The 22,777-nt window shown below is 44.3% G+C and overlaps 1 long non-coding RNA gene across 1 annotated transcript in view; it reads right to left on the reverse strand.

Annotated features, from left to right (window-relative positions):
* LOC115294983 overlaps nt 1–20,511 on the reverse strand; it is a 24,172-nt gene extending 3,661 nt beyond the window's left edge. The window contains exons 1-2 of the long non-coding RNA XR_003910246.1: nt 20,385–20,511; nt 8,969–9,099 (exon numbers count right to left, since the gene is read on the reverse strand). This is a non-coding gene — a long non-coding RNA (uncharacterized LOC115294983). The remainder of the gene's footprint in view (nt 1–8,968; nt 9,100–20,384) is intronic.
* Nucleotides 20,512–22,777: the final 2,266 nt, after the last annotated feature.

The raw sequence follows: 22,777 nt of genomic DNA on the forward strand, positions 1-22,777 counted from the left end.
CTCTCTCTCTCTCTCAAAAATAAATAAACATTAAAAAAAATTTTTAGAGAATAAGCTTACTTGTTTTATTTAACAAATAACTCCCCCAAATAAGAGTGGCTTAAAATAATAAAGGTTCATTTCCTACTCATTGTATGCACCCACTGTGTGCTGGCTAAAGTTCTGCTTCTCATTGTCCTCATTCCCAGATTCAGGTGGATAAAAGACACCACTAGCAGCCCTGACTGCAAAGAGTCCCAGAGTTTCACACTGCCATTGAATGCTCTCTCCCAAAAGTAACACATCGCTTCTAACCAAAATTGTTTACCACAATCTTAAGTGTCTCCCTACCTTCTGAATTTCTTAGGCAAAAATAACCTTGAACAGTACCAAGGCATAGCACAGAGATCATGCAGAAAAATCCTAATCACTCCCCATTAGATACGAGATCTGGCAAAACCATCAATCCACATACTCACAAAACTAGAGCTAGCACTCAGATCTTTTAGATCATAATTCATCACCTTTTCCTACCGCGCTACGTTAGGATTTTTCTGCCAGGATGATACAGTTGGGATTATACGGCATTTACTCTGTTTTCAGTTTTGTTTCTTTTTTCTAAGTAGATTTAGGAGGGGGGGTGTCTTGGGGGTTCCTAAAACAGTTGCCTTAAACTGAAAAACAACTGGAAAATAATTTCACTGCCTTTTGAAATGTTTGACCCGGTACAGATGAGACGGCTCGGAGGCTTTCATATTCTGATTTTAGGGAATTCAAAGGAAACAATCTTTGGAAGACTTCAAGCAACAGGCGAAGAAACTCTTGACTCTCAATTTGTTATTTCGATTTCCTTGTTGACACTCCAGGTCTTTGAGTAATAATGGTGGCAAGAGCCAGAGTCTAGGCAAGATAAAAGTCTAGATAATAGCGTGGCGGCTCCTGGGAAACCAAATACTACAGAAAATGCTTGAGCTGAATCCTATTTGCTCACAGGTCTGTGCAAAGTAACAAATGGTTCTGAAACATTTGCTTCAAATAGCTTTTGTGCTTATTATTTTAAAGGTAACTTCACTGCCAAATATTCGCTTCATGATGAAAAGGAATGCATACATGGGAAGAAGATTTATGCATCAAGATAGGCGGCTTACTTTGCGGCTGCAGATACAATGCACCGCTGATGAATTAGAGCCAATCTCCCACTCTTGTCCCAGTTGCAGACCAACGAGTATGTCATCCCCGGTCTTTAACCCGTCCTGGTCTTGGTGATTTTCTGAAAGAACATTGTTCTCCTGCTCACATTGTAAATGGCCTCTGAATTAAAATCTAGAACATCCAACCCAGTAGTCAAAGCTCTGCAGGGTTAAGGCCCCTGTTGAGCTTTCTACATGACAGCATACCTATCTTCTCTCTACGTGACAGGGCTGGACTTCCCCACCGTAAATAGACCACCCTCCCTGCTCAGGTCATTTCTTTCCGAAGTACAGATTTTCAACGAGCAATTTGTATTTTCTTTTTGTTTTCATATATGACGCTATTCTATGCCAGTGACTGGAGTCCCTACGCTGTGCCTTTTATCCACATGATGTTCATTCCGCACTGGAAGCCTGTACCTCCCTCTCCCCTTCACCCACTCTGCCCATTCGCCCACCACCTTCCCTCTGGGGACCGTCAGTGTGTTCTCAGTATTTACAGGTCTATCAAAGTATAATTTGTTTTTAAGTTGAAGTTAAATCCTACTTTGGAAAAAAGGTCTCTCCAGGTGTCCTCGTGAGAATGGACCACTGGGAGCTGTGCCTCTATGATAGTTCTTTTCATACCCTGCCTTTGGACCAGTCTATTAATGAACATGTCTCATGTATCCCCAGCATGGCATGAACCCTTGAGAAAAGGAGAGGCTGTGATTCCTTATATCTGGATTCTCCACAGCTCTTTGCACTTAGTATGAGCTACCTCCCCTATCGGCTCCCCCAAAACAAAAGCCCAAATAAATCAAATGCCAAAATACAGGATCTTCTTGTTCTCTAGACCAAACAATGTTCTGAGCAGTTGCCTATTTTTTCCACTGCCAAAAATTCAGCCACAGAGATTCAAGCCTTTGAATACTTCTGAGAAGGGCTACCTTCACTGCAGCCATCCTTAGCCATTGTTTTAGGAAGGACTAGGGGAAAAGGGGCTGGGAATTGGGCCATCTTTTCATGTGACAGGAGATGTGGAAATTGGGCAGAGAAGGAATGGTACATGGCAGGAGGCAGATGTTGGGCATGGCTGTGAGAAAGTATCAAAAATAAATATTCAACTTCTTCAGAAATTTGCAACAGACTAGCTCTGCCAGAGACGGTGCTCCAGGGTGAAGCAATGTATTAAGAACAGAAAACAGGGGCTCCTGGGTAGGTCAGTCAGTCAAGGGTCTGACTCTTGGTTTCAGCTCCAGTCATGTCCTCACAGTACGTGCAGTCAAGCCCTGAGCTGGGCTCTGTGCTCACAGTGCAGAGCCTGTTTGGGGATTCTCTGTCTCCCTCTCTTTGCCCTCCCCTGACTCACATTCTTTCTTTCTCACAAAATAAAGAAATATTTTTTTTAAATAACACAAAACATATACATCCGTTGCAAATTAGCAACGTTAACAAACTGAGGTGAGACACTCAAGGAATTCAAAAACCTACAGAGTAAGCAAAGTTCAATTATAAGAGAACCCAGAGTTTGGAGTAAAACCCACAAGTAGGAAGGAAACCTCATCAGGGACTCAGCAGCTAAGGGTATAAACTGTAAGCAAGTGAATCAAGCTTGATGAAGCAGAGAGGATTATTGGTGCCTAGAAAAAAACCCTGGCCAAAAGGATTATTCTGAATTGAGCCATATCTTCCTCTAACCCCATTTAGTAGGGCTTTGAAAATCTCCATGAACCTAACAGGTTTGACACCAATTCATGGAATTAAATGAGATTCATGGATTCAGTGTCCCTGCCAAAAGATGGGTAGTATACCCTCGGTGAGGAGGGGCATGTGAAATGCCCGCAAATCCCACACTTCAAATGCCTCTTGGTCTATAAGTTATGCTTCTCTGCTATTTACAGGTCTGTAACAGACTAAAGAGAAACTTGCTTCTAGGTGTGACAAGTGAGGTCACTGAGGATTACATGTTGCCATTAGCCCACGGTGTTTGCCCCAGGGAAAGCAATAAAACGGTCAGCTCCCACTTTTTTTGCTGCAGTATTTATTGGTTGACTCTCCAAGAGTTCGGCTGCAGGCTGTGAGCAAAAGCCTTCTGTCATTTTCAGTCAGTCCATCGATGGGCTCCGTAGAAGCTCAAAACGGTTGAACATTCCTACCTGACCCAGAGCTCGTAGCCATGTACTAGCATGTGAGTAAATTCTCAAAGGTACTTTCAACTGTGTTTAAAACCCTTTGATGGATTCTCTGTCACCTGGATGACCCAAAATTTCCATCTCACTGCAATCTGGAAAAGAAATTCAAGTTCTGTCTTCCCCAGAGAGACGAGGAAACCAAAAGTTTCAGCAATCTAGAATTTATACAAGCAGTCAAGTCAGATTGTCTTAGGATTGGAGCATGACAATACTGGGTCTCTGATTTGATACTTGAGAAAATCATCTCAAATATCATTTCTAAGAACCCAGTGGCATGAGATGGTGGGCTAAGTTGAGGATCATGATTAAGACATTAGCCCTCAGTCTAGGGCAAGCCTGTGAGCATAAAGGAAAGGGAAAACATAAATGGCAGACCAAGTGAGGATGGTCCGAGTAATTGCTCTGCCATTGCAGATTCTTTCCATCCCCTGCCATTGGTCCATCCATCCACCCATCCATCCGTCCGTCCATCTACCCATCCATCCGTCCATCCATCCACCAAAAGCATATCCCAACCATGGTGACCAAGGTGGAGGCAAAGCCTAAAAGGACAGTCCAGTAGCTGCTGAGATGCTCAGAGTTGGAGACAACTTTGATGCTTGTGAAATCCAATCCAATGGTCATCTTGACATTCCTCTGCAATGTCTCTACCAAGTAGCTACAAAAGTGACTCATACTCAAACACCTTCAAGGCCCAGGAATCCAACATCCCTGCCCCCCTCCAAAAAAATAAAACAAATGCAAAAGAATAACTCTCTATATCTGGGTGGGGATAACAGAAATCTTATCCTTATGATACAGATGTGCTGTTTTGAAGGGGCACATGCACCCCAATCGACCCACACCCACACCACCACTATCGACAATAGCCAAAGTATGGAAAGAGCCCAAAAGTTCATGGGGAATGGGGTTCTTATGTCCCCCGTCATAGATATCGCTCCTACGACCAGCTTTTGGGTAGGCATGTCAAACTCTGAAGTCCTACTGAGCTGATCTGACCACTCTAAAATAATTCAAAACCATTATTTATTACAAAGTAATATAGCCAAATGGTATCTAGACCCTTTCTGCCCCCAACCCAAAACCATCCATAAACCTCACTCCACAAACACAAAAGCCCAATAAATGGATGAAGTTTTCTGTTCTGCACATTCCTTTTAAAAACTTGACAATTATTTGATTTGCCCAAGATTCTTCAAAATATCCCCAAGTCAAAAAATGGTCATCTCTAAATGTTATGCAACTTGATGAGCTGAAGGCATAAACCTTTAATCCCATGAAGGGACTCCTGAAAAGGCAAACCATCCAACCTCAAATGGCATCGTGCCTAATTAAGAGAAGACTGTCAGGGAAAGAACTACCTGGCCGAAGGTCGGTCTTGAGAACTGCCTGAATCTGAGTTAGAGCTGCATTTCTCAAATGGCCCAGGCAACCTACTCTGAGTCTCAGTTTCTTCTCCCAGAAATGGGGACAATCCTCCTCTCCTGTCCTGTGCTTAGCTAGCGTGCTGGATGTAATGCCTGGTCTCTGGTAGGTGAACACTAAACAGCATGTTTCCCCTCAGAGCACAGATTATTACTCGTGACATCTTATTTCTCTTATTAGATTAGTAGCCCTGGGGGCACCTGGGTGGCTCGGTTGGTTGAGCATCCGACTTCGGCTCGGGTCACGATCTCACAGTTCGTGGGTTCAAGCCCTGCATCGGACTCTGTGCTGACAGCTAGCTCAGAGCCTGGAGCCTGCTTCCAATTCTGTGTGTCCCTCTCTCTCTGCCCCTCCCCTGCTCACGCTGTCTCTCTCTGTCTCTCAAAAATAAATAGATTAGTAGCCCTGAGAGGAAGGATCAAAGTCTTGCCTGTCCTCATATCCCCCAGAGCCTTGACGCCTAGCACCAGTAGACACAGACTTCTTTTTTTTTTAATGTTTATTTATTTGAGAGACAGAGGGAGAACATGCACAAGTGAGTGGGGGAGAAGCAGAAAGAGAGAGGGAGAGAGAAAATCCCAAGCAGGATCTACACTATAATGCAAAGCCCAACCCAGGACTCAGACTCACGACTGTGAGATCATGACCTGAGCAGAAATCAAGAGTCAGACGCTCAACCAACTGAGCCGCCCAGGCGCCCCGTCCCACACTTCCTTCTTGAATATAAATGTGAGCATCCGGCTTCAAATTCAGTTCTGCATCACACAGAAACAACTGCCTTTCTATTCTCAACTCCCAGTTCCGCCAGGGATATTTGACAATTCCCAGGGAGTATCTAAGGTTACCCATTATGAGATAAAATAAAATAAAGATTTCCCTCAAGTCTCAGGGACTCCTGGTCAAATGAGGCTCTGGGTTTCAGCTTTTTGGGAAAACAGATTGGCATTGACATTTCTAATATTTTTAATGTTGACCTAGTTTTAAGCTCTATTTCTCTCCGAAAGTAATGATGTTCCTAGACACGGCTAACAGATGAGGGGCAAGAGGAGGCTGCTGGGGAAAGCCAACCTCTGATGTATTCCGTTTCTGAGCTGTGACTTAGGAGGCGAGAGCAAAGTTTTGTTGGTCTCCTGCGTCGACACTGAGCAATAAAATCCAGAGAGTTCACTCCCACACAGCCTCAGTCAGGTTGAGGTCATTGTTACTGTTACGGCTTTAGCAATTTGAGTGGGAGAAGATGAGAATTCCGAAAGAGATTTATTTACTGCAAACCATCCCAAATATCTCATTAATCTGCTTTTCATTTGGCAAACTGTTCCTTCATCCAAAGTGCCGCGGTCTGCAGTTTATGACAAGGCGGCATTGCCTCTGGGAACGCACAGCAGCAAAACGGAAAGGGTCTGGGCTCCGGAACGAGGGAGACGTGAGTTTGATTTGTAGGTGCGCTGTGTACTTGCTCTTAACCTTGGGCAGTTTTCCTTGGGCTGCAAGGACCCCAGCTTCCTCATCTGTAAAGAGAGGATCACTGTCCTGCCTTGGCTGACAAATAGCTGAGACCTGAGGTCAGACCTTGGGCTGGGCTGTTTGTGTTTGTTACTTCTCGACGGCTCGGGGGTCCTCTGCACAACGAAGATTGGAATAGTGCCGCTGCACGGGGTTTATGATGTGGATTCAGATGAGTGAATATATGTAAACAGATTAGAACAGTGTCCGGCACAGGGGGGTGCTGTATGTCTTTTATCATCCTCGTGATTAAGGATTAATGACACATGTAAAGAGTGCCTTGCACAGCGACTTGGCATCCGGTACATAGGGAGCACTTAATAAATGTAAATGAAAATATCTCCACCCAAACTGAGAGTTTGCACTGGGGTCTGAAGCAGCTCTTTGGGTAGGAGGGCCTTTTCCACACTCATGTACTCAGAGCTTTAAAGAAGGAGGGATCAGGGGCACCTGAGTGGTTCCGTGGGTTAAGTGTCCAACTCGGGCTCAGGTCATGATCCCACAGTTCGTGTGTTCAAGCCATGCATTGAGCTCCGTGCTGACAGCTCGGAGCCTGGAGCCTGCTTCAGATTCTGGGTCTACAGCTCTCTCTGCCCCTCCCCTGCTTGCACACTGCCTCTCTTGCTCTCAAAAATGATTAAATAAATAAATGCATACATACATACACACATAAAGGAGGCAGCATGTAGACTGAGCCTGTTTACAAAGAAGCAGCAGAGGGAGTTAGAGAGGGAGGCAGAGAAAAGAGATATCCTGATAATGTGATAGGGCTCATAGAAAAAGAAAAATCTGAGGTCTTACTGCATTTCTTCACCCACATCATGGTACCTTTTCAATGTTACCTGGTTGAGGGGCGCCTGGCTGGCTCAGTTAGTAGAACATGAGACTCACTGTGAGGTTGAGCCCCACGATGGGTGTAAAGATGACTTTAAAAAAAATCTTTAAAAATAATAAATAAATGAATGTGTGTGTCTGTATGTACGTATGTTACCTTGTTAAGAAATACCTTTCTACAGCAGCGACTAGGTGGCTCAGCGTCTGAATTCAGCTCAGGTCATGATTTCAGGGTTCGTGAGTTCGAGTCCCGCATCAGGCTCTGTGCTGACAGCTAGGAGCCTGGAGTCTGCTTTGGATTCTGTGTCTCCTCTCTCTGCCCCTCGACCTCTCACACTCTCTCTGTCTCTCAAAAATAAATAAACATTAAAAAAAAAAGGAAATATCTTTCTCCAGAGTTCAAGCTGTCAAGTGGCATCTGATCCCCTTTGCAGTTTGAATGAAGAGGGGAGGAAAAGGAATTTCCTGCACAGTTGATGGGAATGCAAACTGGTACAGCTACTGGGGAAAACAATATGGAGGTTCCTCAAGAAATTAAAAATAGAACTACCGTTTGATCCAGTAATTCCACTCCTGGGTGTTTCCTCAAGGAATATGAAAACACTCACTCGCAAAGATATACACACATTTATGTTTCCTGCAGCATTATTTAAAATAGATAGGGAAGCAACCCAAGTGTCCACCGACTGATGAATGGATAAAGAAGATGTGGCATACGCATATATTACTCAGCCATAAAAAACAGGGGGTGAGACATTGCCACTTCCAACAACATGGATGAGGCTAGAAGGTGTTGTGCAAAGTGAAATAAATCAGAGACAGCCAAACACCATATGATTTTGCTCATATGTGAATTTAAGGAACACAACAAATGAACAAAGGGAAAAGGAAACAAAGACTCTGAAATGCAAAGAACATATTATGGCTACCAGACGGGAGGTGGATGAGGGGGATCGATGAGGGGGATCAGTGAAATAGATCAAAGGACACCGGGGTGGCTCAGTCAATGAATTATTCGGCTTCCCCGCACGGCATGATTTCCTGGTTTGTGAGTCTGAGCCCCACTTAGGGCTCTCTGCCGTCAACCCAGAAATGGCTGCAGATCCTCTGTCTTCCTGTCTCTCTGCCCCTCCCCTGCTCACACTCTCTCTCTTTCTCTCTCAAAAATAAATGCACTTGAAAAAAATGAATACACTTATCATGATGAACACTGAGAAACGTATAGAATTGTTGAATCATTATATCATACACCTGAAACTAATGTAACCATGCATGTTCATTATACTTGGATTAAAAAAAAATTTTTTTTAAGAGAGAGTAAAGAAAACACACAGGCTCAGGGAAGTTTGGGGAGATGCTTGCAATGTCAAGGCAGAAAATGGCCTCCCAAAAACATTCCTAGGAGTCCCAATTCAGAGCAGGGAATATTCACCTCCTTCTGGACAGTAAAACAGGGGCAGTACACTCAGGAACTTACCACCCACATATCCGTCCAAAGAGCTGCCTTCCTCTTGGTTACTATTATCTCTTGTTTTATGCTTTAATGCTTGTTTATTTTTGAGAGACTACAAGCAGGGGAGGGAAAGAGAGAAAAGGGGCAGAGGATTAGAAGCAGGCTCTGTGCTGACAGCAGAGAGCCCAATGCGGGGCTCGAACTAACGAGCCACAAGATCATGACAAGAGCCGAAGTCAGACATTCAACCAACTGAGCCACCCAGGCACCCCTCCCTTGGTTAATCTTAAACACCCTTTTACAGCACAGTTCAGATTTGTTTTGTTTTGTACACACAGTATCACTGAGTTCCGCACTCCTTACTTCTTAGCCGTGAGAATGACACTGCGTCCTACTGTGCTCTCACTCACCTCCAGCAAGTAGATGTTCCTCCCGTCAGTGGCAACGCAGAACTTCGCTTCAGTGGGTTTTTCTCCTTCAGTCGGGAAGACAGATCTCATCTAAGGAGTTTTTGCCTTCAAAGCAGCTCTCACTTCATGAGCTTAGGATTAAAAAACAACAACAACAAAATCAATTAGCCAATGGAAACAGAAGTCAAGAACACATGAAAGGGGTGCCTGGGTGGCTCAGTCGGTTAAGCGTCTGGCTTCGGCTCACATCATGGTCTCACGGTTTGTGGGTTCGAGCCCCGCGTCGGGCTCTGTGCTGACAGCTCAGAGCCTGGAGCCTGTCTTCTGATTCTGTGTCTCCCTCTCTCTCTGACTCTCCCCTGCTCGCGCTCTCTCTGTCTCTCAAAACAAAAAAATTTTTTTTAAAAACACACACACAAAGAGAGAACAGAAAATAGAAGGGGGAAAAATAAATCAACATGGGGTGAGCACAAAATATTGGTATTTTGTGTGCCCAAACTTGAACCTAGGTTCTACTTTATGCTGAGATTCTGGGCCCTTCTGGCAGTGAATAGGTCATAGTCTGCCAGAAAATACTAATAAATATTTAAAAGAAGCAGGGGGAAGACAAAGTGATGGTCTTTATACAGCTTTTAATGTTTTCCAGTTTTGCCTGTGACCTACCTCTCCTCACAGACTCACATCTCTGTGCTTCAAAAAAAAAGGGGGGCGGGCTGAACTTCTAAAAATAAAGCGAAAATGTGCTAACAGCCTTGCGCTGCCTTGAGATCCACACTTATCCCCAAAGGGCGCAGACCAACCGATCTGCCTCTGCCGGGCCTACGTGAAGAATGCCAGTAACGGAGCCAGAGGCGCAGCCAAGAGTGGTGCTGGGGAAGGCTGCCAACAGACAAAACGTGTGTCCCCTCTGAGGACAGCGAGCCTTACCAACGTGACACCGAAGCAGGAGAGGAAGCGAACACATCGACCCCCAGGGGTGAGAGAAAGAACAAGAGAACGTGTAGAACACGACCCCTGGGGACTCCACCAAGGGCTGCCTGGGGAGGCACCGGGCTTCACAGCCATCAAGGGGATCAAAAGCTAAAAATATGGGTTATAACCATTCGTGTGACCCCTTTTAAAACTCCAGGCTTGTTTGGCCTGAGAAAACGGGCTGACCTTGGCAATATCACCTCCTTCTATTCTTTTTCTACAATTTAAACTGTACACAGTGTTATAATGAGACTCCCTAGTGGGCTGTGTTCATCCGCCTCTTTACTGAGCAGGTGTTCCCACTAAAAGAAATAGGATTCTTGACTCTTCGAATTTAATTATGTGCTGCTCTTCGAATACTGAAGTATACAAAATATATGATTTGTGTTACTTTTCTTCTAAGTGGGATGGGCGGGCAATGAACCACCCATTTCCTCGTTCAAATTCCCCGGCCATTAATCACATATGTTTGAGAAGAAGCAGGTCAGGGGTAGGGCACAGCCTGTGTCTGTGAGAGGACTTCTCTTCAAAGATGCAACATAAGGTAAAGAAGCGTGAGATCAGTGACACAAGGAGGCCGCTGAACTGAGGTGATTCTTCGATCTCAGCAGCCCGTATAAACGTAAACCTGTAAATGCCTCAAGGTTAAGAAATCAAAATCTGTAATATGAGGGCAGCTGAGGGGCTCAGTCGGCTAAGGGTCTTTCGGCTCAGGTCATGATCTCACGGTTCGTGGGTTTGAGGCCCACGTCAGGCTATGCACTGACAGGGTACAATCTGCTTGGAATTTTCTCTCTCCAGCTCTCTGCTCCTCCCCTGCTTGTGCTCTCTCTCTCAAAAAAAATAAACATTTTTTAAAAAATCTGTAATATGCCTCAATTTATCTTTTTTAACAGAACTAAGCAATTGTGGTCCAGAGGATAACAAAAAGATTCATTATTATTGCCAAGAGCCTTAGCTTTAAACTGTCTGGGCCTCAGTGGCCTCATGAATTAAAAAGACAAAAACAAACCCACACACACACCTCACAGATAGTATCTCCAGTGCCTCTTCTCGGGATTCTTATGAGGGCCAAAAGAGATCATTTGAAACATTTTTTGAACCTAAAAAGGATCATAAATAATAAGGGGCTGTCTCTCTCAGCCGTTGGAGTAATAGGACTTCATTTTCAGTTAAGTTAAAATACCCGCTTCCCATATTATGCTGAGTGAAATAAGTCAGAGAAAGATAGATACCGTATGTTTCCACTCACATGTGGATCTTGAGAAACTTAACAGAAGACTGGGGGGCAGGGGGAGGGGAAAATGTATACAGATACAAACAGAGGGAGGGGGGCAAACCATAAAAGACTCTCAAATACAGAGAACAAACTAGGGTTGATGGCGGAGGTGGGGGATGGGAACATGGGTGACGGGCAGTGAGGAGGGCGCTTGCTGGAAGGAGCTCTGGGTGTTGCACGTAAGCCATGACCCACGGGACTCCACCCCAAAACCAAGAGCGCACTGTACACACTGTATGTTAGCCAACTTGACAAGAAGTTATGTTAAATAAATAATAAATAAATAAAATACCTGTGGGGGGAGAGGAGAAAATGGGTGATGACCACTGAGGGGTCACTTGTCGGGATGAGCACTGGGCGTTGTATGGAAGCCTTTTTGACAATAAATTATATTTTTTAAAAAACCACTGGTGGATTTTAGTGAAGAGAGTAAGAAAAAATCACATTAAATCTGTGGTGACAGAAGTGGGTCAGACTTTTAAACCCCATTTCCCTCAAAGTTTCATGTTCATAGAAGCCCAACCCCACCTGGGAAGCCCAAGTGCGTTTCCCATTGCCCAGGGGAAATGATGTCACAGTCATTTGAATATTTTCCGCATAACTTCCCTTGATACTCTATGCGATGGAGAAATCCCACAGGCTGTAAACGTTAGCAAAGTCACTGTTCCCAGCTGTCAACTGCATCTCTGGGTTTGGCTTTCTCTCTCCTTTTTCCAGATGAATAACATTTTCTTTTTTTTTTTTTTAATGTTTTTCATTTATTTTTGAGAGACAGAGACAGTGCGAGCAGGGGAGGGTCAGAGAGAGAGGGAGACACAGAATCCGAAGCAGGCTCCAGGCTCTGAGCTAGCTGTCAGCACAGAGCCTGACACGGGGCTCGAACCCACGGACTGTGAGATCATGACCTGAGCTGAAATTGGAGGGTTAACCAACTGAGCCACCCAGGCGCCCCTGGATGAATGACATTCTCATTCGAGTTGGGTTTTTTTGTGACTCTGGGAACCAGGTTCCTTTTGAATAAGTGTCACCCTCTGTTTCAGGTTGTCTGGCCTCAACTTCCTAGTCTTATTTCTGCTAGAGCATGAGCTTCTCATTCCAGAAACTGTGTGGGGTACAGAGAAGACATTGTGGGGTGGGTCAGGAGGCTTTTGAAATCTTAAGAGCAGGGTCACCTCAGAGAAGACGTTTCACCCCTCTGAGTATGGGTGCCTTCTGTAGAAGATGGCCAAGAGTGACACTAGTAAGAATCAAATAGGACTTCCCTCAATGACCCTCTAACCCTCTACAGATACTCTCCAGCCTGTCCTTCCCTCAGTGACGACCACCCACTCCCCACCTGTGTCCCTACTGTGGCGTGTACAACCTTCACACACAACATGAGGACCCACATCCATGTTTATATTTCTTCTCCCCTGTCCAGATTAAAAACCGGCTGTATTTTAGGAATCCCCAAATCAGGCTGGCCCATGTTTGTTACACAACAGGTTCTAATAAAATGTCTGTTGAAGAACTGACTTGTTAATCAGCTAGTCGACTGACTATAAGCTACAGATGAAAGCACCTTATAAAGCTCCAATCGCTAAACAAATGTAAATCATTATTATGTGGAATTCCATAAATTTGCTTTGAACTTAAGGTTAGTAGGCAATTGCTCAAAGTCAAGGGGTAATGGGCCTTATGAATGCTATTTCATTGCATCTTTAGTTTCTGTTTGTTTATTTGTTTAATCCAGGCAGTTGCCAAGAATTCACACACTCTAGGGGCGCCTGTGTGGCTCAGTCAATTGAGTGTCTGACCCTTGATTTCAGTTCATGTTATGATTCTAGGGTGGTGGGATCAAACCCCACATCAGGCTCGGCCCTGAGCATGGGACCTACTTAAGATTCTTTCTTTCTCTCTCTCTGCCCCTCTTCCCCACTCGCATGGGAAGGAAGGTAGGAAGGAAGGAAGAAAGGCAGTCAAAAAGAAAGAGAAAGAAAGACAGACAGAAAGAAAGAATTCACACACTCGAAAATAATAACACACTAAAGAAAGCAGTCCATGAGGGGAATGGGAAGGGGAAAAACATAGTTACAAACAGAGAGGAAGGAGGCAAACCATAAGAGACGCTTAAATACAGAGAACAAACTGAGGGTTGATGGGGGTGGGGGAGAGGGGGAGATAGGTGATGGGCACGGAGGAGGGCACAAAACCAAGAGCACACCGTGCACACTGCGTGTTAGCCGATTTGATAACATATATTACTTTTTATTTTTTTAAAGTAGTCCATGCAACTGGACTGAATACTGAATACTAATACTGAATACTATTCTGCTGGTTAAGTTAGTGTTTCCTTTAAGAGACACAATAATGAAATCACATAGTTGTACCCACTTGTATCCAAGTGTTTTTGGGGTACAAACGGCATCCTGGTGAGACCATTAATGCAGAAGGCCAACACGAAGCACTGACCAGACAGTCCTCAGCTACCCATTTTGCTTTAACAATTATTCTCAGTATAAGGATATTTATAAGAAGTACTTGGGGGCGCCTGGGTGGCTCAGTGTGTTAAGCGTCCGACATCAACTCAGGTCATGATCTCCCGGTTCGAGAGGTCAAGTCCCTTGATGGGCTCTGTGCTGGCAGGTCAGAGCCTGGAGCCTGCTTCAGACTCTGTGTCTCCCTCTCTCTCTGCGCCTCCCCTGCTCACACTCTGTCTCTCTCTCTCAAAAATAAATAAATAAATAGATAAATAAATAAATAAATAATAAGTACCCAGCTCTGGGGGAGTTTTTTTCCTACTATTCAACTTATAAATATTGGACACCAGCTGCACATTGGCCAAATTTAAGAAATGCAAACACAGGTTTTGAGATGGAGCATGGGAGGGTGTTGACAAGAGGGCAAATACCATAATCCAGGCAGAATGTAAACAATAAAACACAGATATAACTTCCCCCAGCGTGATGGGTCTAGAGACAGAAATAACAGGCTCTTGGAGGACATCAGAGAAGACTTCATGGAGGAGGTGTATCTCCGATAAAAGTTTAGCTTTGAATGGTATGTAAAGGCACATGTGCAGGGAACGTAGCATGGAAGAGGAAGGGGAAGGGGAAGAGATTGGGATGGGGGACTGTGAGGCTGCCCAGAACGTCCAGATGGGAAGACCAGCTCCCATGGCAGACTTTAGTCTTCATTTCCAGAAGTTTCCATTCTATCTGCTCCGGGTATACTCATCTGACTCTGCTAATTACAAATTCAAAATTAGCAGCATTTAGTGTAAAGTGACACTGCTATTACTACTGTGAAGCTCTCTCCCTTTCCACAACAGTGGTGAATATGATTTTGAAGAAATGCATCCAACGTTACATGTATATAAGATCCCTGGAGAAATTATTCATAATTGAAATCCATTTGGGGCATCCCGTAATTGTGTTCTTTCATTTCCATTAGAATTCAAAACAAATGCTTCTTAGCCTTTTCTGAAAATGATCAGTGCTTAACATGGAAAAACCTTTTAATTATGAGAGCGGAACATCTTGCCAACCTCTACATCATTTTGCCCTTGTGAAATTCTGATGCCTAGCATTAGAATTTGCTTCTGTGGGGTATTTTAAAGATCTGGGAAATGCAGCTGTATAACTGTAGGACATTTCTTAACCATCAGAGTTCAGAGCAGCGTTTTCCATCTGTGATAGAAATAAATAACTGATTTAATGGAACATCTCCCAAACTGGTATTCTGCCAGAGATTAATAGGTGTTTCATTAAAAAGAAAAAAAAAAGAGAGAAAGAGAGAGAGAGAGACCTGTTCTTAGAACAAAGTTAATTAAAAATGTTGGTTTTCTCTATAAGACTTCTCAGTCATTAGTGTGTTCTTATAAATCGTGAATCTCTAAAGAAGGGACAGGACACATTTTTTAAAGAATTTTTTAAAAAACACTTTTTTACCCACATTCCCAGAATCTATTTTCAAGAAATACCAATCTGATAAATACTTAGGGAATGAATTACTCTAAATTAAAGATAAGTCACAAGTCAGCTTTGGGGGGGGGGGTCAGGAGGGGGGGTCACGTGACCCCAGAGAACCTATGCCCTTCATCCAACAAAGAGCATGCTTAGCAAAACAAATAAAAACACACAAAAAACAGAGTAGGGTTCCAAACATGAAACCAAAGTTCTATGAATTAGGCGGCAAATGCCACCTAGGTAATTCTTTCAAGATACCAAAACAAAACTTTCAATTATGAATTTCAAAGAAATACTGAGATTTTCCTAGAGCATAAAACATGTATGAGGGGCACTTGGGTGGCTCAGTCGGTTGAGGTCATGGGTCTCTTCCGAGTCGGGCTCTGTGCTGCCGGCTCAGAGCCTGGAGCCTGCTTCGGATTCTGTGTCTCCCTCTCTCTCTGCCCTCCCCTGCTCATGCTCTGTCTCTCTCAGTCTCAAAAATAAATAAACATTAAAAAATTTTTTTTAATGTCTGATGTGCTAGTAAATTAGTAGTCAGTTACCACATATGAGAGGTAAATACACAAGCTACTTTACACACACAGGTTCCTCATTTGCTGAACACTTAGCATCACAATATCTACTTTAATGGGCTCCTGGATGGCTCAGTCAATTGAGGGCTATACTCTAGGCTCAGGTCATGATCCCAGGGCTGAGGGAAAGAGTCCGTCAGTCCCCGCTACCCCCAACAACCCCACATCAGGCTCTGGGCTGAGCCTGAGCCTGCTTGGGATTCTCTTTCTTTGTTCCTCTGCCCCTTTCCCCCACTTGACCTCTCTCGCTCTCTCCCTCTCTTTCAAATAAAATAAGTAATAGAAAAGTTCCCTCTGGGCTGTTCTCCAGACAGACCTGTACACTCTTTGGTCAAAAAGTATTGTGTATTATCACTGTCGCCTCCCTCACCTAACTAAGGGAAAAATCTATCCCAAGAGTAGAAAGATAGAAAGGCTTGTGATGAAAGTAGGTACATCTAAGAAGGATGGAAAAACCCAAAATTTAGAAGGGAGAAGACAGAAGTTTGGTCATGCGGTGTCTCCATCCGCCCAAGCTAGTATTTTTTTTTCTAGGTATGAAAACTTTGAGAGATATTTGAAATGCTGCTCGGTTCCAGAAAACTTCCCTTTGTTGTGTAAGAATATTTAGTGATTGGGGAGCAAACTGTTCTGTGGTTTTGAGTGGATTGGAAATGCTTCACAATCTCTCCCATTTAAAGTAATGGGATCTGGGTCCCCACTATTCAAAATTTTAACATCCAAAATCTTTGCTTAGATGTGGTGAGGAGAGATGCCGGACTCTGTATTTGAACTATTCACGGGGTAGGTGGCTCCGTGCCTGCCAAAATAAAGAGTTAGCCTTTTCCCAAGTAGGCACCTTGGGAATCTAGGACTCGAATCCAATAATACTGCCATTATTCAAAATATTTTGGAACACCTCTTTTAAAATTGCCTTTAGCCTTTAATTTTCCTCACTGGTGAGAAATTTTCAGCAATTATGGGTGGATTTGATTTGGAGAACAGACAAAGACATTCAGAGCCAGATCCAGAAAATAAGGTAAATGGTCCTTCCAAGAAATGGTGTTTTGTTTTGGGAGGTCTCCATATGATGTAATGATACATTTCTTGTGTGACTTATGAAGTGGTTTTGAAATCAGTAGGATAGGAGGAATTCCAAAGTGCTTTTGTTAATGGCAGCATCATTAGAAAAGGTATCTTTTTCCAAAATGAAAGTCAAAAATGAAACTTTTTGTTATGGATGTCTAGATACGGGTTTTTTTTTTAATTTCTTTTTATATCTTTATTTTGAGAGACAGAGACAGAGTGAGCGGGGGAGGGGCAGAGAAAGAGGGAGACACAGAATCTGAAGCAGGCTCCGGGCTCTGAACTGTCAGCACAGAGCCTGACGGTTCGAACCCAGAGATCATGACCTGAGCCGAAGTCGGATGCTTAACCGACTGAGCCACCTAAGCAACCCAAGATACGGTTTTTCAAAATAGTCCCTATTGCTTTTTTTTCTCCTTTTTTTTTTTAAAACAACTTGTCCACTTAAAGCAAATCCCAAACTAATTGGATACCTATCTGTTTTCATCCAAATGGGTTATTTCCCTTTCAGTATTATTTGGAAGGAGACTTACCCAGTCTTCTCTTGAATCCTCTCATTTACAGGACATAAGAAAAAAAAAAAGAAAGAAAGAAAAAGATTTTTTTAAAAGGGGGTGGGGGAGCCAAGGATGGGTGGATGGGAAATGGAAGGTAGTTAGCAAGTACAATCAAATTGTCTTTTGACACCGAGATCAATCAGGTCCACAAGGCAAAGACTGTTTCAGTAACTCCCAAGACCGCTCAAAGCACCCACACAAACCAATGAGGCTTTTCCATCACAGTATTTTTTTTTCCTTGAATTTCAAGTAACCTTAAAGGTCCAGTCCTTTTAGCCCTAAGCAATGTGGCAAAGTGCATTTAAGACACACCTTCCAGTCTCCATCTGGTTCTGGCAGGTGGGACCTTGGCCCCGAGGCAGACAACCCTGCACCCGTTCACTAATGAATGAATCTCAAACACTTCAACGGTGCATTTATAGGTACTCAACAAATATCTGCAGCAGAAGGCTTAACCTCTCTAATCTTCAATTTCCTCATCTGTTAAACAACATACTGGTTCAAACCGAGAGATTCCAATCACGGGATACGGTAGTTACTAAGACAGTCTCATCTGTTTTCCTTTCATTTCCTTTCCAGGGGTACAAACTTCTCCCCAAGCTAGACCAAAGGGCAGAAGATCCGCTGTGTCTTCCTTATGCCAGATTACTGTCTTTATTATTAACATGCACTTTACTTCCACAAACTCAAGATGGTCCAGAAATGAATGAAGCGGCACAGAAACCACTGGGTTGCCCACAGAAAACCCACGCTTTCTTCTTTCTCAGTGGAACTCAATTTTGCTCTAACTATCCCGTGTTCAGCTAAAACAAGGGGAAAATATTTCCCCACCTGCCCCGGGGTCGCTATTGCTATACGGCACAGCTCTGGGAAAAGCAGGAACGTTTCCTAAAGAACAGAGTCCCCTGACAGTGCCGAAGCTGGCTGGAAACGGGGGTACCCAACAGTGCTGAGATGCTGGGCGTGGGCCGGCCATGTGCAAACCTCTCGCAGGGGGCAGGAGAGGGCCACAGGAACAGTCCCAAGGAGCAGCCACTCAGAATCAGACTAGTCCAAGAACATTATTGGGAGGGCATCCACGTTTATTTTTCAGTAGCAGGTCACAAGAAAATAAAAAAACCTAAGTGGAGGGATTACTTAAACTGATGATAGCAAGAGCGAGAAAGCATCAATGACCAACATAAGAAGATGGACACTCAAATGTTATGTCAAGGATATCCGGTGGATACACGCCAAGGCATTATGCACATTCGCTGTGCCCTTTTTCATCAAATAGTTCTAGGATCATCCGAGTTGAATTAAAATCATTCAAATGTATCTAATTATTAAAACTCACTTCTATCACACCCCCTAACATGGTTCCCAGCTGCCGCCACCTACTCACCAGGAGCTCCTTGAGGTGTGTGGTCAGATTTCAGATTGAGTCGAATGGCTCAGACAGTTAGGACCCAGAGGGTAGGTAGTTTTACTAGTCTGAGCACCTTTTTCTGGACACCACGATTCCTCCTGGTTATAAGAGTCTCCACGTAATGGCGGTACCTGCACCTTCGAGTGAGGAAAGGCTTCCAGAAGATTCAGTGGAGGTGTTTTATCTGTCACATGGGTCATGCCAACATGGTTGATGTCCACCAGCCCACAGGGCACGGACTCTTGTTAGGAAATTCTTTATGCCTAGTTCTTAGACTCGAGCAAATGATTCATAAGGGAGTCCAGAACTACTAAGAACGTCCTGGAGCTGTACCATTTACTTATCCACCCCCAGCCCTTTCAGGGACCAGACTTCTAAAGCAAAACCTTTGACTAGATCAAGGCCAAAGCTGACACTTCGCTCCCACCCACCTCCCAACCATTACTGTGTTTTGTTTTCTAGAAGCTTCTGGACACTGCAGGCCCCCCCAAAGGGCTGAGGAGCACAAAGATGAAGCCAAACATTCCTTGTTTTGTGTGAGCATCATGTTTATGTCTCCCTAAGATCGTATCAATTAAAAACGATCCATACGAACACGAACTGGCCTTTTTCTCTCATGAAAAGATAGATAGGGTGTCATTCCATGAATAAGAAGTGCCTGACCCCATCCTTCAGACTCCCCTCCTCTTCATCCAGAGCTCCAGCCACACGTGACCCAGTCAGGAGGGCAAATGCGGGGGCTAAGTGGAGAGCGTCACTTTTCGACCCTGGGTCGCTAAAACCAGCCCAGGAGAAACAGGACAGCTCACCAGCAGGTAACAGAATTGTCCGCACACCTTAAATTTTTCATTCGCATGCATCTCATCACATGCCACCCAAGAGTTTAGGAAGGAGTAAATATAGCCACTTATCAGACTGAGAGAAATCCGAGAAACCAGCTGGGAAAATTTACCTGAGAATGAGGGGTTGTTTTTTTTAAGGAAGGCATTTTTCTCAAGGTAACGTCAGGGTCTATCTTGCTTGCATTTAAGATTTTAACGGTAGAAAGGTTACCGTTTTGGAGCGAGAGTTATTGTTACTCACGGCCAAGCAGCTGACTTTCTTTTGGCGAACCTTACCCCCTCCCGGTATTTAAAGAGTCCTGTTATAATGTCAAGCCCTGATGTTTTTTTCCAGAAAGGAGGAAAGAGAAGAATTAACTCTACAAACTGGTGCTGTGTCACCGCAAAGCCAGCCTACCTTCAGGGGAGCTGAAAAGACAGAAAGAACAGACAGCGAGTCTGAAAAGGACAGAGGGGAAGGAGCGCCGGAGAAGTGAAATTCCATGCCAAGTTCTCTGCGGAAAAACAGGACGTACACTCTCAGGAGAGGACGTCGGGGGATAAGTCCCACTACAAGCCGGGGTTCTGCGGCCGATTTCTCGCCCTCTCTGCCCCATCCTCCTTCTCTTCCCAAAATTTATCTTCATCCCTGCAGGATGCACATAATTCACAGGTGCCCCAAGATGGAGATCCTAATCACGCCTTAAGGTCTTTTCCAACTTCCCAAGATAATGAGAATCTGGGATTTACTAAACTAGTTCCACATATGCACCCCCCAAAAAGAAAACTTACACTTACGACTTCTGTCGATGGCCTTTCCACAGTGAAGCGTGTTTTCTTCAATCCTGTGCTATTTAACTAGACGATTCCACAGAAAATCATGCCTTCAGAGGGAGTGCCGTGGTGTCCAGTGCAGGAAGGTAAGGGCCACTTTCAGGCCATCAGTCCCACAGAGAGCAAATCGCGGCAGCCCGAGTCAGAGCAGCCTGAGGAGTGGCAAGCTCCCTCCTTCCACAAAGACAGCTCCATGTGGCCACGGACCCAGGCCAGTTGAAGAAAAACAGGTGAGGAAGAATAGATCAGCCTCAAATAGCACCTGAGCACAATCTTTATCCCAAATAGGAAGTTAAAATACTTTCATGTCAGAGATCTAAGGAAGAACTTTCAGTGGTTAGACCCAAATTCCCTAACCTGAAATTCCCTTTCATTTTTTTTTTTAAGTTTTATTTATTGAGAGAGAAAGAGAGACAGAGACAGAGACAGAAGAGGCAGAAAGAAAGGGAGAGAGACTCCCAAGCAGGCTCTGGGACTTGAACTCACAAACTACGAGATCATGCCTGGAGCCAAAGTCGGAAGCTTCACCAACTAGCCACCCAGGTGCCCCCTCATTTTTCTTTAATTTTTTTAATGTTTTATTTATTTTTGATACAGAGAGAGACAGAGCATGAAAGGGGGAGGGGCAGAGAGAGAAGGAGACACAGAACGGGAAGCAGGCTCCAGGCTCTGAGCTAGCTGTCAGCACAGAGCCTGACGCGGGGCTCGAACCCAGGAACGTGAGATCTGACCTGAGCCGAAGTCAGAGGCTTAACCCACTGAGCCACCCAGGCACCCCGGTGATAGGTTTTAAAATGCCTTCAGTAACGAACTGGTGGCAGAAAAGCTGCTGAAAAAGACAACATTAAAATGGCAACAGGAGGGTTCCCCGGGTGGGTCAGAGCACCTGACTCTTCATTTCGGCTCAGGTCAGGACCTCACAGTCAGGGGACACAGCCCCACATCGGGCTCTGCGTGGAGCCTGCCTGAGATTCTCTGGCTCTTTCTCTGTGTTCCTCTCCCCTGCTGGCACATGCTCTCTCTCTAAAATAAAAAACAGTTAAAAATAAAAATAAATAAAATGGCACTAGGAAACTCACACTCGAGTGTATGTTCTGTGCCACGTGCCATCTACCCATCCCCTCCAGGAATCATGGAGACAGCCTCGGAGGGCACCTGCTGATCTCAAGGCAAGGTGTTGATGGGATTTCAAGGAATAAAACCAGGCAGATGGAGGGGGCTGGAAGCTTAAAGGAACAACTACCTGCAACTCTTTTTTTCTTTTCTGAGCTCCTTTGGAGAAGACTCAGGTCATCATGCTTCTGACGTGGTGAGACTCAGCTCACTAGTCTGAAAAGCCTCCTCGCTTACTTATTTACCCATGAACCCCCTTTTTTGTTTATTCACATGCATATTTTCTAAATCCCACTCATTTCTCTTCCTCTTCAAAGACAACAGTATATATTCTCTTCTTCGCTTATGTCCTTGTAGAATTGTGTAGGTATTCTGCAATTTTTTCTTTCCTATAATACTTTTCCATTCTCCACTAGAGTTTGTATCTTTTGCTTGTTAACTTGGAGTTCTTTCTCTGTGTTCTAGATATCAATCCCTTGTGGGCATTCGCCACTTTATTTGTAGTCTACTAACAGTCTAATCTTTGTAATAACATTTTCCAGATGTCCTGAAATCAACTTTTTTTGTATGGATTTTACATCTGAAGTTTTACTTAATAAATTCTTCCCTATCTTAAGGTCCCAACAAATTCTCCTGCATTTTCTTCTAACAACTGTGTCATTTCAGCTCTCCTATTTAGATTTTTAATTCATCTGGCAGGCACTATTGTGTGTGGTGTTATGACAAGATCAGTCTTCCTTTTCTCCATAGAATGAGCCTGCTTTTCCAGTAGCGTCTACTCCAAGGCCCTTTCTCTCCCCCGTTGACCTAAGGGTGCCACCTTCATACCACACCCCTTTCCAATCAGTGTATGAGTCTGTTTTAAGCTGTTGATCTTATTGCATTGATCTGCTGGTCTGTCTGTGCACCAGCACCACACTGGCTTAATTACTGTGGCTCCGGAGTCTGTCCTTCCATCTGCGCAGGAACGTTACCCCACTCACTCTCCCCTTTCAGGATCGGCCTACTTGAAAACTTCTGAACATCCGCTGTACAACCTTGCGCATAGAGTTAACAGGACTCTACTGCACACTTGAAAATGGTTATAAGTGTATTGGGCACGTGGGTGGCTAGTCGGTTAAGTGTCCAGCTCTGGATTTCAGCTCAGGTCATGATCTCATCATGGTTGGTGGGATTGAAACCCATGTCAGGCTCTGCGCTTGGGATTCTCTCTCTCTCTATCTCTGTCTCTCTCTCTC

This window comes from Suricata suricatta, chromosome 6, assembly GCF_006229205.1.
Source record: "Suricata suricatta isolate VVHF042 chromosome 6, meerkat_22Aug2017_6uvM2_HiC, whole genome shotgun sequence".
Classification (NCBI taxonomy): Eukaryota; Metazoa; Chordata; class Mammalia; order Carnivora; family Herpestidae; genus Suricata; species Suricata suricatta.